This window comes from Dermacentor variabilis, chromosome 11 (assembly GCF_050947875.1).
Source record: "Dermacentor variabilis isolate Ectoservices chromosome 11, ASM5094787v1, whole genome shotgun sequence".
Taxonomy (NCBI): domain Eukaryota; kingdom Metazoa; phylum Arthropoda; class Arachnida; order Ixodida; family Ixodidae; genus Dermacentor; species Dermacentor variabilis.
The window spans coordinates 123,594,591-123,610,313 of NC_134578.1; the positions used below are offsets into that span (position 1 = coordinate 123,594,591).

Sequence of the window (15,723 nt, forward strand, 5' to 3'; positions counted from 1 at the left end):
TGCCAATGCCTTTTAAGAATATGACGTGCCCTGTCCGACTCAGCCATAGCATCATAGACAAGGCGACAGAGTGCAAGCACATCTTCGATGTACGATGTGTAGCACTCACCGCATTTATGTTTGCGAGCATCAAGAGCTTTCTTCACAAGGGCGGACCGAAACGCCGGCGTTCCATATACTTGTCGAAACTGTCGCTTGAAGGTGGGCCAATCATAGAAATCAATCTCATGGTTGAAAAACCAGACCTTCGCCACACCAGTTCGATAGAACGAGACATGGCGGAGCTTGAGTAGGTCATCCCACCAATTAGCAGAGCTTACGCGCTCGTAATCGTCCAGCCAGCCCTAAACATCTTCGCCGCGAAGACCAGCGAACATATGGCGATCACGCTGTTGGCCACTGATGATAAGAGAAGGTTCGGCTTGTGGTGTGAAGATGGCTACAGTAGAAGCGCCAGGCTGCTCGTCCTGCGACATGCTGGCGGGCAGTCGTCAAAAGTGGCGAGCAGAACGAAGCTCCAGGGAGTATGCCAGACTTGCAGAGGACGGGGGACCAACAAGCTCCTCCACCACTTGTGACATCACAGTAATAGTCGACTTTTGTTGAGCCTGAGAGCCGCGGCGAAGGACCTTCGGCTCAGTGAACTATGACCGTGACCGTAATACCCGCACGATGAAGCACAAGATGATAATACACAGATGATGAATAAATGCACAACAAATGCCCACAATATATATATATATATATATTTATATATATATTGAAGTCTCAATAAAGTCGTTGACTATGGGGCCTCCTTCTATACTGAACACTTTTAATGTAACCCAACTGCTAAAAATACATTCTAATTCTGAAAAAAATATATATATGTATATATTTCATCATCATCATCATTACCCTGTTCCCGTGAAATGCAGGACGAAGGCCTCTCCCTGCGACCTCCAATTACCCCTGTATTGCGCCAACCGATTTCAACTTGCACCCGTAATATCCTAATTTCGTCACACCATCTAGTCTTTTGCCGTCCTCTACTGCGCTTCCGTTCTCTTGGTACCCACTCTGTCACCCTAAGGGTCCAACGGTTATATAGTTTGCGCATTACATGACCTGCCCAGTGGCATTTTTTTTCTATTAATGTCTATGAACACGTCATCTATACCCGTTTGCTCTCTGATCCAAACCGCTCGCTTTCTGTCTCTTAAAGTTGTTCCGTCGCTCTTTGCGCGGTCCTTAACTTGTTCTCTAGTTTCGGTGTCAGCCTCCAAGTCTCTGCGCCGATGTCAGCACCGGTAAAATGCACTGATTGTATACTTTCCTTTTCAATGATAACCGTAAGCTCCTAGTCAGGAGCTCATGATGTCTGCCGTATGCGATCCAACCAATTCTTATTCTTCTGTGAATTGCCTTCTCATGGTCAGGGTTCCCTGTGATTAGTTGACCTAAGTAAACCTACTCCTTCACACACTCTAGAGGTTGACTTGTGGTCTTGAACTCTTGTTCCCTTGCCAGGTTATTTATTATTATCTTTTTCTTCTGCATAAATATCATCAGCCCCACTCTTACTCTCCCTGTTAAGCTCCGCAATCATTTGTTGTCACTCGTCTGCATTGTTGCTGAATAGAACAATGTGATCGGCAAGTCGAAGTTTGTTGAGCTATTCGGCGTCGATCTTTACTCCGAAGCCTTCCCAATTTAATAGCTTGCGTACTTCTTCTAAGCACGCAGTGAATAGCATTGGAGAGATTGTGCCTCCCTGTCTCACCCCTTTCTTTATAGGTATCTTCCTGCTTTTCGTGTGTAGAATTAAGGTGACTGCAGAATCTCTGTAGATATTTTCCACGGTATTTACGTAAGCGGTCGGTACTCTTTGATTACGCCATGCCTCTATGACTGCTGGTATCTCTACTGAATCAAATGCTTTTTCGTAATCTACGAAAGCCATTTAGAGAGGCTTATGTACTTTGCGGATTGCTCGATAACCTGGTTAATGACGTAGATGTGATCCATTGTAGAGTAACCTTTCCTGAAGCCCGCCTGTTCCCTTGGTTGACTAAACTCCAGTGTTGCCGTTATTCTATTGGAGATAATTTCGGTAAATATTTTATTTATTACTGGGAGTAACCTAGTGGGCCTACAAATTTTTAGTTCTTTAATGTCGCCCTTTTTGTGGATTAGAATAATGTCTGCATTCTTCCACTTTTCTGGTACCATACCAGTCGATAGGCATTTTTCTAGCATTATGTCTCCTCCATCTTTGATTAAATCGACTGTTATTCCTTCCTGTCCTGCTGATTTTCCTCGTTTCATGCCTTAAAGGACTTTCTGACCTTCTCTCTAGTTATTAAAAGAGTTTCTTTATACTGTTCAATATTGTTTCGAATAGCGTGCTCCTGAGTCCTTTGGGTACTATAAAGGTCAGCACAGAACTCTTCCGCTGCTTTTATTATACCTTCGAGATTGCTGATGATGTCACCCTGCTTATCTTTCAGTGCATACCTCTTGGTTTGTCTTATGCCAAGTTTCGTTCTCACTGATTTCAGGTTGCATCCATCTTTAACCGCTTCTTCAGTCTTTCTCACGTTGTAATTTCTATATCAATTATTTTCGCTTTATCAGTTTTGAAAGTTCCGCGATTTCTATTTTTTCTCTTAAGTTGGACACTTTCATTCTTTGTCGTTTCTTTATTAGGTCCTTTGTTACTTGCGAGAGCTTGCCTACTGGTTGCATTGGTGCCTTGCCTCCCACTTCAATTACTACCTCTGAAGCCAGCCTCGTTACAGTTTCATTCATTACCTCTATGTCATGATCATAATCTCTCTGTTCTAAGGCTCCGTATTTGTTTGCAAGTACCAGGCTAAATTTGTCTGCTTTTACCCTTACTGCCTCTAAGCTGACCTGTCTTTTCTTGGCCAATTTAACTCTTTGTCTCTTCGAATTGAGGGGAATCATAGCCCTCATTAACCTATGATGACTGCACTTTACCCTGCATATCACTTCCGCATCCTGCACTTTGCTGGGATCAGCAGAAAGTATGAAGTCGATTCCATTTCTTGGTACACCATTAGGGCTTATTCAGGTCCATTTTCTGTTGCTACGTTTCCTGAAGAAAGTGTTCATTATTCTCAGTTTATTCCTTTCTGCGATTTCTACCAGCATCTCTACTCTAGCGTTTCTAGAATCGACACCGCAGTGGCCAATTTCCTGTTCACCCGCCTGCTTTTTCCCCACTTTTGCATTGAAGCCGCCCATTACTACAGTATACTGAGTTTGCACTTTTCTCAACGCTAATTCAACATCTTCATAAAACTGATCTACTTCCTCGTCGTCGTGGCCGGATGTTGGAGCGTAGGCTTCTACTACCTTTAATATATACTTCTTATTGAGTTTGATTACGACTACTGTTACGCTCTCGTTGATGCTTTAGAATTCGTCAATGTTGCCCGCTATATCTTTATGGATTAGGAATTCTACCCCGTATTGCTTCTTATCTGGGAGACCTCTATAGCAGAGAACATGGCCGTTATCCAGCAATGTGCAAGCCTCACCTGTTCTAATCTCACTAAGGGCGATGATATCCCAAGCAATGTCTCATAGTTCTTCAAAGAGTCCTGCTAAGCTAGGCTCACTCGAGAGGGTTCCGGTGGTAAACGTTGCAATGGTCAGTTTCCATGGGCGGCATGTCCGGACCCTGGTATTCTTTCTTTATATACATATATATATATATATATATATACATATATATATATATATACATATATATATATATATATATATATATATATACCAGCCGCGGTTGCTCAGTGGCTACGGTGTTGGGCTGCTGAGCACGAGGTCACGGAATCGCATCCTGGCCACGGCGGCCGCATTTCGATGGACGCCAAATGCGAAAACCCCCGTGTACTTAGATTTAGGTACACGTTAAAGAACCTCAGGTGGTCCAAATTTCCGGAGTCCTCCACTACGGCGTGCCTCATAATGGGGAAGTACTTTTGGCACGTAAAACCCCATAATTAAATATATATATATATATATATATATATATATATATATATATATATATATATATATATATATATATATATACATACATACATACTGCCACGTGGTAGTGACCGTGACGAACAGAGTAGGAAAGCTGTTAGTGACGAAACTAACCTTGATTGGGCGAACGTGCGTCCACGAAAGGGAATTACGCTCAAAGCACAATGATAGCAGTGAACACATGAGCGATCGTCTGAATGTGATCTGCGGGTTAAGCGCGTCATCTTTTCTACAGGAGTCATCGAAAGTTATAGAGTTAATGCTTGTGTCCGCGTATCTTCTAGATAGTTCTACACCACTGACGTCGCGCATACAATCATACTACTGGAGGTTCGGAGACAACAGACGACGGATAGAACCATCGATAACATTCCTGTAACTTCACATCATGCGGGAGCGTCTTGCGCTGACTGGCAACTTCCAACTGTTAGTATTCACACACACAGGGGTGCGTCTGCTTCACTACAATATATATATATATATATATATATATATATATATATAGTGTAATGAAGCAGACGTGCCCCTGTGTATGTGCCGACTGACGAGGAAGACGAAGTAACGTGCCGTGATCGCGAGCGATACCCGTGTTACGGACAGCCCTTGCAGTGCCTTTACGCAGCGTTCCACAACGTTGTGAGCGACAATACACCTCATCGAATTCCATATATATATATATATATATATAATGTAAGACGAAACATAGTCTATGAGTGCAAGCACGCGGGCATTTAGTGGCGTCACGAATACGAACACATTCATTGACTCACGTCGAGGTCAGCGAGAACAGCCCTGAATACAAACTTGCCTGCACATACCGTGGCGCTATAACAGGAGTACAACGTTACGCCTACATTACGCATACGTTACGCCTACAAAGGAAGGTTAAACCAAGCCACGTAGGTAGTTAGTCAACAACCCACACGTCAACTCGCGCACATTCAGCCGTGTCCGCAAGGGATAAAACACGAAAGTCGTAGACAATGGAATGTAGGGGAGAGTGGGTGACATGTTAAAATAGAGCATGCAAGTGGTCGCATCTGCCAGGCGAGTGTTTCTTTTGTTGTTTGTTTAAAGTCGCTCCAACTTTGTGCGACCTCGAAGTCAGTCGACGCAGCCCCACCGGTTATAGGACACCTGTACTATCGCCTCGGCTGATTGAACGAACTCCGTTCCATTGTATTGTTTGCACAAGTGGTATCATTTGTGTCTGCGGCTAAGCAGTTTTATAGACAGTTTATGCGTCTGTAAAAAAATAAAATAACATATAAATGAAAAATTATCAGTTTAAGTGAAATAATGAACCAGAACATAACTGTAGGGAGAGAATAGTTTCTGGTAACAAATTTGTTGGAAATTGGGAAATTCCTAAACATGTCATATGCTATATATATATATATATATATATATATATATATATATATATATATATATATATATATATATATATATATATATATATATATATATATATATATATATATACGGCGTGTAACCGCGACGGCGCACTTTGGATTGTACTTTTGCGCACTTATGCTGTTCTGTAGATAGGTGCGCCCGGAATGTATGTTACTTTTGTTCCTTTTGGCAATGGAAACAAACTTTGCGCAGGCTATGTCGACCTAATGCATTTTGGCGGAACTCAACGGCCGGCATATGCTGTTGTCGAATAGGTGAATCATTTTTTGTTGACGTGTCAGGGCGTAGGTAATAACGGGAGATCTCAACGGTACCACGCCAGTGATCTGCTTTTCAAGGAAACAGTCATGCCCTTCACGAATGATCAGAAGGCTGAAATGTTCCGGGCTCTAGGGCAGGCACAGGGCGACGAGAGGAAGGCAGCTATTGTGGAGGACGCCCTAGTCCGTCAACAGCACTTAGGACGTACGAAGTCCTTTGCGAGACAGGTAGCTTCACAAGAAAGCGACACAGAACTGCGAGGGTTGTTCAAGTAGCGCAAACGGATGTTTTGGCACTCTTTCCTGCTAACCCTCACTGTAGTGAGGGTTAGATTACCGGACATGACAGCGCTGGACTTCTTGTGAGGCTACGTGAACGATGGCGTGTATAGCGGCGTAACTACCGCACCGAACACCCTAAAGGCAGAAATAACCAGCCTGCCATGAGATTCCAACTATGTTGCTTAAAACTACAACAGCGCGAGTGTTAGGAAGAAGCAATTACTGTATTTGCTTCAGACGGTGAACTGTTCGAGCACGTGCTATACCATTTTACACCATTCAAAATTGGTGTAAAATGTGACTGTTTAACGCAACTTCAAGATGTCACCCTACACTTACATCAAAATGTCTGTTGACAATCAAATAGATGAAAAAAAATGACAACCATTCCACTCTGTTAGGATGGAATGGCAGCGAAGGCGGACGACAGTAAAAACTCTCAAAGGAAAAGCGAAGTGCTTCCGCTGCCATTCCATCCTAACAGAGTGGAATGGTCGTCATTTTTTCCGTTAGGAGTTTGGTGTCGTTGCTCGTTCGGAGATGCCCGGGCTCGCTATTGTCGTTTTCGTTCAATATCGCGGGGGCGTTTTTACGATTACTAGTAGGTACAGCGGTGCGTGGCGCTTTTGACGGCGCTCGACCTTTCTGCGCAGGCGCGAGTAAGAGCGGGTGCGAAAGAAAATCTGGGGCCTTTGCTTCTTGAATATGTGAGTCTGCCTAGGCTCAACGGAAGAAGTTTCTTAACGCATGTTGTATGCGTTTCTCCACTAGGCATGCCGTCATTGCGGAGTGCGGTCCAGTTTGTTTACGCTCCGCCGATGGCTGCCCGCGCGGTGAGCCAGTGGGCACGGAGGCTCCATTTGGTGATCGTTGTGCCTGAAGGGCCAAGGTTCTGACTGGTGTTGTATAAGTCGCGGGTCGCTTTTTTAGTCGCGACAATAGAGTGCTATTTTTACAAGCACTGCTCCAGGAGGGCACATGTAACCGGCTAACGGAGACCCCAGGAGAGCACCTGAGGTTATATTAAAGCAGGGGGCGCAGGATCTCCAGGGCACCCAAGCGGTAGCGGGGGGATCCAAGCTGGAAGCAGGGCGGCTCATGGGTTGGGGTCGCGGAGGCCGATACGTGCCGCTGACATTGCTTTCATTACTGAAACGTAGCTGTCCGCAAAAATAACAAGCAGCGAAATATTGGATTGCGAAATCTCTTATAATCTGTACCGATATGACCGTGGCATTCAATCAGGAGAGGGAGTCTTCATAGCTATTATACATGCTCTTCTGTCACAAAACATTCCGCTTGTTTCTTCATTGGAACATGTGTGCGTACGAGTGATCCTTTCTTACCGCAAGTTTATTTTCTGTGCCTGTTACAGACCGCCTGCTGCTTCTAGTTCTTTTTAGTCACAAACTCCATGATGCAATTATTCATCCTATTGTAAGATACCCTACGTCACCTTTCTTTATACTTGGGGACTTCAATTTTCCGAATGTTGTGTGATCGAATGACTCCGTTACTGTTAAAAAATTATCCGCACTTTTCCGAATTTTAAAGCTTTACACTATTTAAACTTTTACACTACCCCCCATGTTCTACGCGGGCTTCTGCCAACACATTGGACCTCATTCTTACCACTGCACCCAACTTGATTTCTCCCCTAACGTTCCTGCAACGATTAAGCTACCATTTAATGATCCACTTCACTCTTATAGCGCACGTCAGCTGTAAGAAGAGCTCAAATATTATACGAGATTATAACAGAGCCGCTGTTTCTTCAATAACTGCCGAGTTTGAGTATTTCATTGGAAACTACCTTGAGCACTTCTCATAACGAACTGTAGATGAAAAGTGTTTGCTGTATAAAAATAAACTTCTGTCTTTTATTCATTACGTGCCTAAAAGAAGGGTGCCTCCTTATCCCCGCTCACCATGGTTTAATTATTCGCTACAGCGCCCTGGCAACATGAAAATGCGGGTGTTTTGGCGCTAAAGTTACAAATCGTCCTGATTACTGGTCCCATTATCGCCACATTGCCGATTATTTTTGTTCAGCATCAGCCAATGCCAGTGCCAGCAATACCATTCCAGCGTTTCTAGTTTCTAACTCTCGAAAGTTTTGGTCCGTTGTCACTAGTACTAAAAAGAATGTCATTCAGTTAATTCAGTCTCACATGCCTGTTTTGCCTCACAGGTGCTGTGATATCTGGAACGACGCCTTCTCATTTTTTCAGCAGTCGCTCGCAGCTGCTGTGTCACTCTTATCACACACAAGTTTTCTGACCGTGGATTTCATCTATTTTGATTGGGTGGGCGTCGGCAAACTTATCAGCACACTAAAAATTTCTTTGTCTTGTGGCCCTTACTCCATGAACTCAAAAATGTTCAAATGCAATGGATTGTTTTCATTTATTACTTTGTGGAAGATTTTTTCCCAGTCTTCACAGCTCTCTGCACTGCGCAAAGACTGGAACGTGGGAAAGGTGGTTCCAGTTCATAAATCAGGTGACATTCATTCCGCTAATAATTAACGTCCAATTTCCTTAACATACATCCCAAGTAAAATCTTGGAGCATATAATTTATTCATATCTTAATTATTTTCTCGAGACCAACTCTTTCTTTCCCGACGCGCAGCATGGCTTTAGAAATCAGTTTCCTGTGAAACGCAGCTCCTTTCTTTCACGAACGATTTGTTCAATAATGCGGATCAGAAAATTGACAGCGACTGCGTATTTCTGGATTTCTGGCGAGCTTTGTATTCTGTTTCTCATGATTTACTGATCTTTACACTTTCCTTTCCTAATATTGACTCCAAGGTATTTGTATGGCTAAAGGATTTCCTCTTTAACAGGACCCAGTATGTAACCGCTAACAAATTTTCGTCCAGACCTTGTTCCGTAACATCTCGTGTACCACAAGACTCGGTACTCGCTCCATTGCTTTTACTAATACAAATTAATGACCTTCCTGACTATCTCTAATTCAGCCATTAGGCTGTTCGCGGACGATTGTGTCACCTATCGAAAAATGACTAAACTTAGTGACCCTGGTAAGTTAGAGGACGACCTGGATAGCGTATCCAACTGGTGCAACCAATTGCTAAGGCAGCTTAACACAACTAAATGCGAAAGTATGCGCGTCTCCTCTAGCTCTTCCGTTTGTGATGTGTGCCCATATTCTATTAACGGTGCTATCCTGTCGGTTGCTAACTCCTACAAATATCCTGGCCTGTATCTCACTAGCAACCTTTCATACGCATGTTGTATATGTCACTAACAATGTTGACCGAGCGTTAGGCCATTTGAGACGAAACTTTGCATCAGCACCCACCTCCCCAAAGCTTACTCTATACAAAACACTCGTCCCTCCAAAATTAGAATGTGCTTGTGCCTTGCGGAATTCTGCTCGTGTCAATCTTGCCATTTCCCTTGAACGCATTCAGAACCGCGCCACCCGTTTTATTCCCTCAATTTAGTCTCGTCATTCTAGCGTCACATCCATGAAAGCAACACTATATCTACCTGACCTTTGGTTACGTCCCAAGTACTTTTGTCTTTGTCTTTTTCTTAGAATACATTATTTTAACCCTTCTGTTAAAGAAAATATTTGCACCCCACCAAGTTACATGTCGTCTCGCATCGACCATCAACACAAAACTGAAGTGCCAGGTTGTCGAACTAACTTGCGCCATTCTTCCTTTTTGCCAAGAACAGCTTTGAATGGAACCGCCTTCCCTATTGAATGGAACCGCCTTCCCGCCTCCACAGTCTCAATTTGTGACACGACTAACTTTCAAAGTGCCGTTCAAAGTGCCTTATAGATTGATTTTCTATTCTTGCCCTGTACATCAAACATTGTATATTTTCACCGCTCGTTTCTATTATGCCTACTAGGCTTTGAAAGTATAATAAATAAATAAATCGTAACTAAATAAAATAATAAATAAATAAATAAATAAATAAATACTTGTTCAAGCCGACACCAACATTCCCCCGGACCCCTTAGCGGTCGCGCCCATGTCCTGCAGCGGAATCTCAGACGCTGTCGCACTACTGTCTCCGTTTGACCGCTTTCTCACACGGAAAGGTCTGCTGCTGCACTTTGCGACAGTGGACATCGCGCGGGGCTACAACAACATTTTCGTTTGCAACCCCTTTCCATACCCTGTGCTGCTGCTCCGAGGGGAATGACTTGGCAATGTAGAAGCGCACGAAGACGTGCAAGTTATGAACGGGCCCAATGACAATTCTTGCTCAGTGCTGTTTATACGTGTGGCCGATCGCCGGTTTGGTTCTCGTTGCCGATGCCTTTACACCGGTTCAGCGGTCTTAGCTTTTGTCGCTTATAGAAGAATTTCATCCTTTTTACGATGGAGGGCAGTCTTTCATGGGCCGGACGCCAACTGTTACACATGGCATCGATGTTGGCCCGCAAACGCCATTGCCGCAACGTCCTTATCGTGTGTCTCCCGCAGAACATTGTGTAATCAACGAAAAAGTCGACGACGACGACATGCCTCGCCGCGACATGATGCGACTTTCCAACAGTCCATGGGCATCCCCTGTCGTCCTTGTTGCGAAGAAAGAAGGTTCTGTGCGGTTTTGTGTGGATTACCGCCGCCTCAACAAGATTACTCGCAAGCACGCCTACCCTCTCCGGCGCATAGACGACGCGACTGGCAGTCTACAAGGCGCAGAATATTTTCAACTCTAGATTTGCGCCCAGGGCCCATCAAGTACCCATGGCAGACGTACCCATGGCACAGCTTTTGTCACACCCGACGGCTTATACGAATTTAGCGTAATGGCTTTTGGACTTTGTAATGCGCCCGCAACGTTTGAGCGCATGATGGGCACAATTGTGCGCGCCTTGAAGTGGCACACGTGCTTATGCTATCTTGGCGACGTTGTTGTTTTTGCTCCTGACTTTACCACACACCTTCAACAGCTGCGGTCTGTTTTAGTGTGTTTTACAAACGCACGGCTACAACTAAACCTAAAGAAATGCCGATTTGTTGCTCGACAGCTGACAATTCTAGTTTACGTCGTATCGAAAGATGGAATTCTCCGCGATCTAGTAAAACTGCGGGCCGTCGCGGTATACCCTAAGCCAACGTCCGTCAAAGAATTGCGCAGTTTCATTGATCTGTTTACCTACTTCGGACGTCTCCTTCGCAGTTTCACCGCCATCACATCGCCCCTGATAAAGCTACTTAGAAACTATACAAAAGTAACGGACTCCTCACTTCATGGTCGCCCAAGTGCAACGAGGCCTTTACAATGCTCTGTCGTTTGCTAACCTATCCGCCAATTTTGCGCCATTTCTACCCGACAGCCACTACCGAGGTGCATACACATGCCAGCGGTGTTGCCCTTGGGGCTGTTCCTGTCCAGCGCGAACAGGAGTTTCCTGGATATATTGTGGCTTATGCAAGTCGTACGTTTATGAAAGCTGAGACCAATTACACTGTGGTAGATAAAGAACGCCGGGCCACCATCTGGGCCCTCACAAAATTCAGGTATTATTTGTATGACCGTCCATTTGATGTAGCCACGGTCTACCATGCAATATGTTGACTTTTGTCTTTGAAAGATCCCTCAGGCCATCCTGCTCGGTGGGCACTTTGCCTGCAGGACTGACATATCCGCGTGTTCTACCGCAGCGAACGCCAGCATTCTGACGCCGACGCCCTCTCGCATTATCTCTTGCCTGACGACAATGCCTGCGCCACACTATACCACTTTACCGTTCCGTCGCTCGACTTTACCACCATCGCGTCTGAGCAGCGCAAGGACCATTGGATTGCCTCTCTTATGGACGTGCTTCCTGTCTCATCAGCACCACAAACCACTCGCACACTGCGTCGTCATGCTCACCATTTCGCCATTCGCACAACCTGCTTCACTGATGCAAGTATAAGCCCGACGGGAGCCACTGGTTATTTCTAGTACCTTGCAGTCTCCGTTCTGACATATGCGCAGATTTCTACGCCCATCCACAGTGTGGACACTCGGTACTTTTGAAAACTTATCAGCGCCTTCGACAGCGGTACAACTGGCGAGGGTTGTGCAGTAACGTTCAGAAGTTCGTTCGCTCTTTCCCCAATTGTCAGCGCCGGAAATCTCCACCCGTCCACTCGGCAGCCGGTCTGCAACCTTTACCTTGCCCTGCCCGGCCGTTTGGGAGCGTCGGCGTCGATTTCTATTGCCCCTTACTCTGACATCGGCTGGAAGCCGTTGGGCTACTCTAGCGGTTGACTACCTCACGCGATACGCCGTAACTGCTGCCATGCTGGCAGCTACAGCGCGTGATCTTGCCTCCTTCGTGCTCCTTCCTACGTCGCCTCCTGCCACACAAATTGAAACGTCATTCCACCGCTCGTAATCAATGCGTAAAACATTGCTGTTCGGAGCACCACCGACTTTTGACCCTTTTTCTTGTTGTACGGTAGTCACCTGTGGCACGCTATCGAGACAATATCACCATACCGGCTGGATGCATCTAAATTTGCGCCTATTTCTGCCAAGGCAAGAAATTCTGAATAGTGCCGCGATCTCACACGCACCTTTACCTCCAGTGACTAGCGCCAGAGGAGCACTCGCGGTTACACCACATCTGCACCCACCTTTCTTCCTGGAGCGCTTGTGCGGCTTTCCGTTCCTTCCACTGCACCTGGGCTCTTTCCCAAACTACTGCCCAATTATGAAGGGCCATACCGTATCGGCGAACGCGCATCGGCCGCGATGAAACCAACTGAACCTTGTTCTGACATGCGTCGTCGCGGATGAGACATTGTGAACGTCAAACGCCTCAAGCCTTACTATGATCCACTCATAGTGAGCAACTGTTAGGCCGCCGGACGGCTCTTTTCGTTTCTGGGGGTAAATGTAGCGAAGAAGAGCGACACATAGTGGTCCACCCTCTCCAGCAATCTCCCATGGGTCTAGCTCTACAGCGCTGTTTTCGGGAGTGACCGCTCCTACTGAGAGTCCGTGCGCCGCTATAACGGTCGGTTCCGAACGCTTTTATAATTTACACACACACACACACACACACACACACACACACACACACACACACACACACACACACACACACACACACACACACACACACACACACACACACACACACACACACACACACACACACAAATACATGCGTGTGCTATACTGCTGCAGGTTGCCCTATGAGGACACGCCTGCACTTAGGTAGGGCTAAGCCCTAGGATCAGGGCTGGACCGAATATCAACCGGCGGAAGTAGACACGACAACCAGTAAGTAAAACAGACAGGGCAAATTACTGACTCAGAACTCTTGGTCTGTGGTTTCCGTGGGCGGTAGCCTTTCTCTTGTGCTCTGTTTTTAGCTCGCTTGATGTCGACCGCTCCACTAGTGGAGGTGTAATGAAAGAAAAGGTTTCATATGGACTTTGTTTTCTAGGCTGCTGTCGGCTTCGAAATTAAGGCGTAAGGCCATAGTTTTTCGAACTGGCAACATACACGCATATTCAGAAATGCATCTTAACTTGAAGCCCGTGCTGGACTTGACCAAAGTGACACCTGTCGTGAACGTGCAAAAGGAAATAGAATGTGCGTCCTAGGAATACTCATGCCAGGCGTCATTTATATCAAGTAAAGTATGCCATCGAAATCAAGATGCATTTCTGAATACGAGGATGCATTTACATACACTATTGTAACAATTTTAAAGCGTTGTACGGCTGTGGAAATAATATTGTGCGCATTCTGAAACATGAAAACAGCTGTGGTGACGACATCGTATGAAAAATCGGCGGCGCACGCAAAAGCATTGTGCCGAAGCTGAACGCGTGATAATGACTCGTACAACAAAAGCTGGGATCGAGTCCACATATCAACACTTCTGCCACGGTTTACTCGCCGCTGCTTCGCATTTGACGACGAATAAGCTTCCTCTTCTGCAATGACTTCTTTTGGAAGCCACACTAACGACTTTTGCAGGTACTCTCATTTTAAATGTCCGCGTATGCTCGGTCCCATCTTTAACGAGCACCATCAAGGTAAGGCCCAAGTATACGCTACACTGTACCTAAGTGCTACGCCGCAAGTGGCGCGTGGTATCGCCTGTCTACCACATCCGATTGTCGTATTGTAGACCGTGGCATCCTGCATTTCTGAAGCTAAGGCGCATTTCGCGTGCGTTTTAATGCGATAGCACCTAAAGTTGGAGTGAATGTTGATGTTGTGCTTTTGAAATTGGGCGCTCACGCTCTGTTAGCAATGTCAATCGCATCCAAGAAAAGAGGTATGACTGCACATGTGCATACCACAGTGATGGCGCCATAAATGACATCGTGGACACTTTTCCGCAGAAAATTGAGTGCAATGAATACAAACGGAATAGGCATGCGTGTGGCGATGCCTTGATTTCAGATCCGCATTGCCACAAATATGCTCGGTCGGCACGGCGCATTTGGATGTGTTACTTTGGGAACAACCCACAGAGACGTTGGCACCTAATTGCTTATATAATCAGTTTACTGCGCGCTTACACAAAGGTGATAATTCTTAATTTTAAGGCATCTTGGAAAAACTGCCTGTCGCAGACAACACAGTTCTAGTCCTTGGGCTGGATTGTTCACATAGGTGGACATTGCTTGCACAAAAAAATGGAAAGACATATTCAGCCAATAAAAATTCACTAATTCACGTCTGAATTATTTGATTTAAGGCACATATTGCAATTTACGAATTGCAGCCGGTGAGCTTGTCAGGCGTATCCACTTCGAATGAATTTCCACGACACCAGTTTGCGGAAATGCGCCATCAGACTCTCCGCAAAAATGCGCTGTTGGTCTATTTACTTCTTCCCAATATACTCCTTTATGAATTGAAGCGGAATGGTAACTGGAACACCTATGTATTTGATGCCACAATTTGGCAAATAATGTCTCGAAACTGGTGTCATCCTTGACATTAACTTCAAGTGGATGTCTTTAGCAGACTCAACAGATACAACTGATATATTGCAGTGTGTACCGCAAGGTAATTGATACAAAACTAGTTAGTGAATTTTTTCATTCCTTCAGAATGTGTTTCGATTTCTTATTGCCTGCCTCTTCGAGTTATCTAGCTCAAGGATAAGAATAACGCTATCTGCAACAGGCGTTTTTGAAAAAGTCCGTAAAACTTAAAAGTGGTCGCCCTCTATAATTGCTCTACTGTGAACAGAGCCGGAATAACCCCTCAGCAGGCACGCATCCAGGGGGTGGGGGAAGGGGCTGGGGGGGCCACGGCTTCCTTCCCAAAATTAAGTGACATATTCTGCCCCACTCCCCACCTACGCCACCACTCCTCACACATTCCTAAAGCGCCGCGAAATCAATGTTGAGACTTCACAGCTATAGGGCGGTCAACATTTTGCTGCCTTTTTCACTCCTTTTGGATGGCGGTAGTCATCGTCATCTCTTGGGGTTTTAAGGCAAATTTTCTCAGCGATTCAATGCCCATGCGAATAAAGTTCAGAGATGCGTTCTGTTGTCACCATCTATTCAACGGTCACGAGCATCGCTGTTGCTTCTTTCGTTGAACCTTTCTTGCTTAGGCTGATCTAGGGACCAGGAAAGGGATTCGATTCGTAAACTGGTCTGTATGCTCATGGGACGAGTTGCGGCCGGAGAAAACGCCACTTGCGTTCAACTTTTCCTTGTTTTTTTTTCATTAATTGCTCGAGTGACGGCT

The 15,723-nt window shown here is 45.4% G+C and overlaps 1 protein-coding gene across 1 annotated transcript in view; it reads right to left on the reverse strand.

Moving 5' to 3' along the window:
- The window catches only part of LOC142564191 (putative cytochrome P450 49a1), a 151,289-nt gene that overhangs the window by 123,462 nt on the left and 12,104 nt on the right, over window positions 1–15,723 (reverse strand). The gene's annotated exons all lie outside the window — the stretch shown is intronic.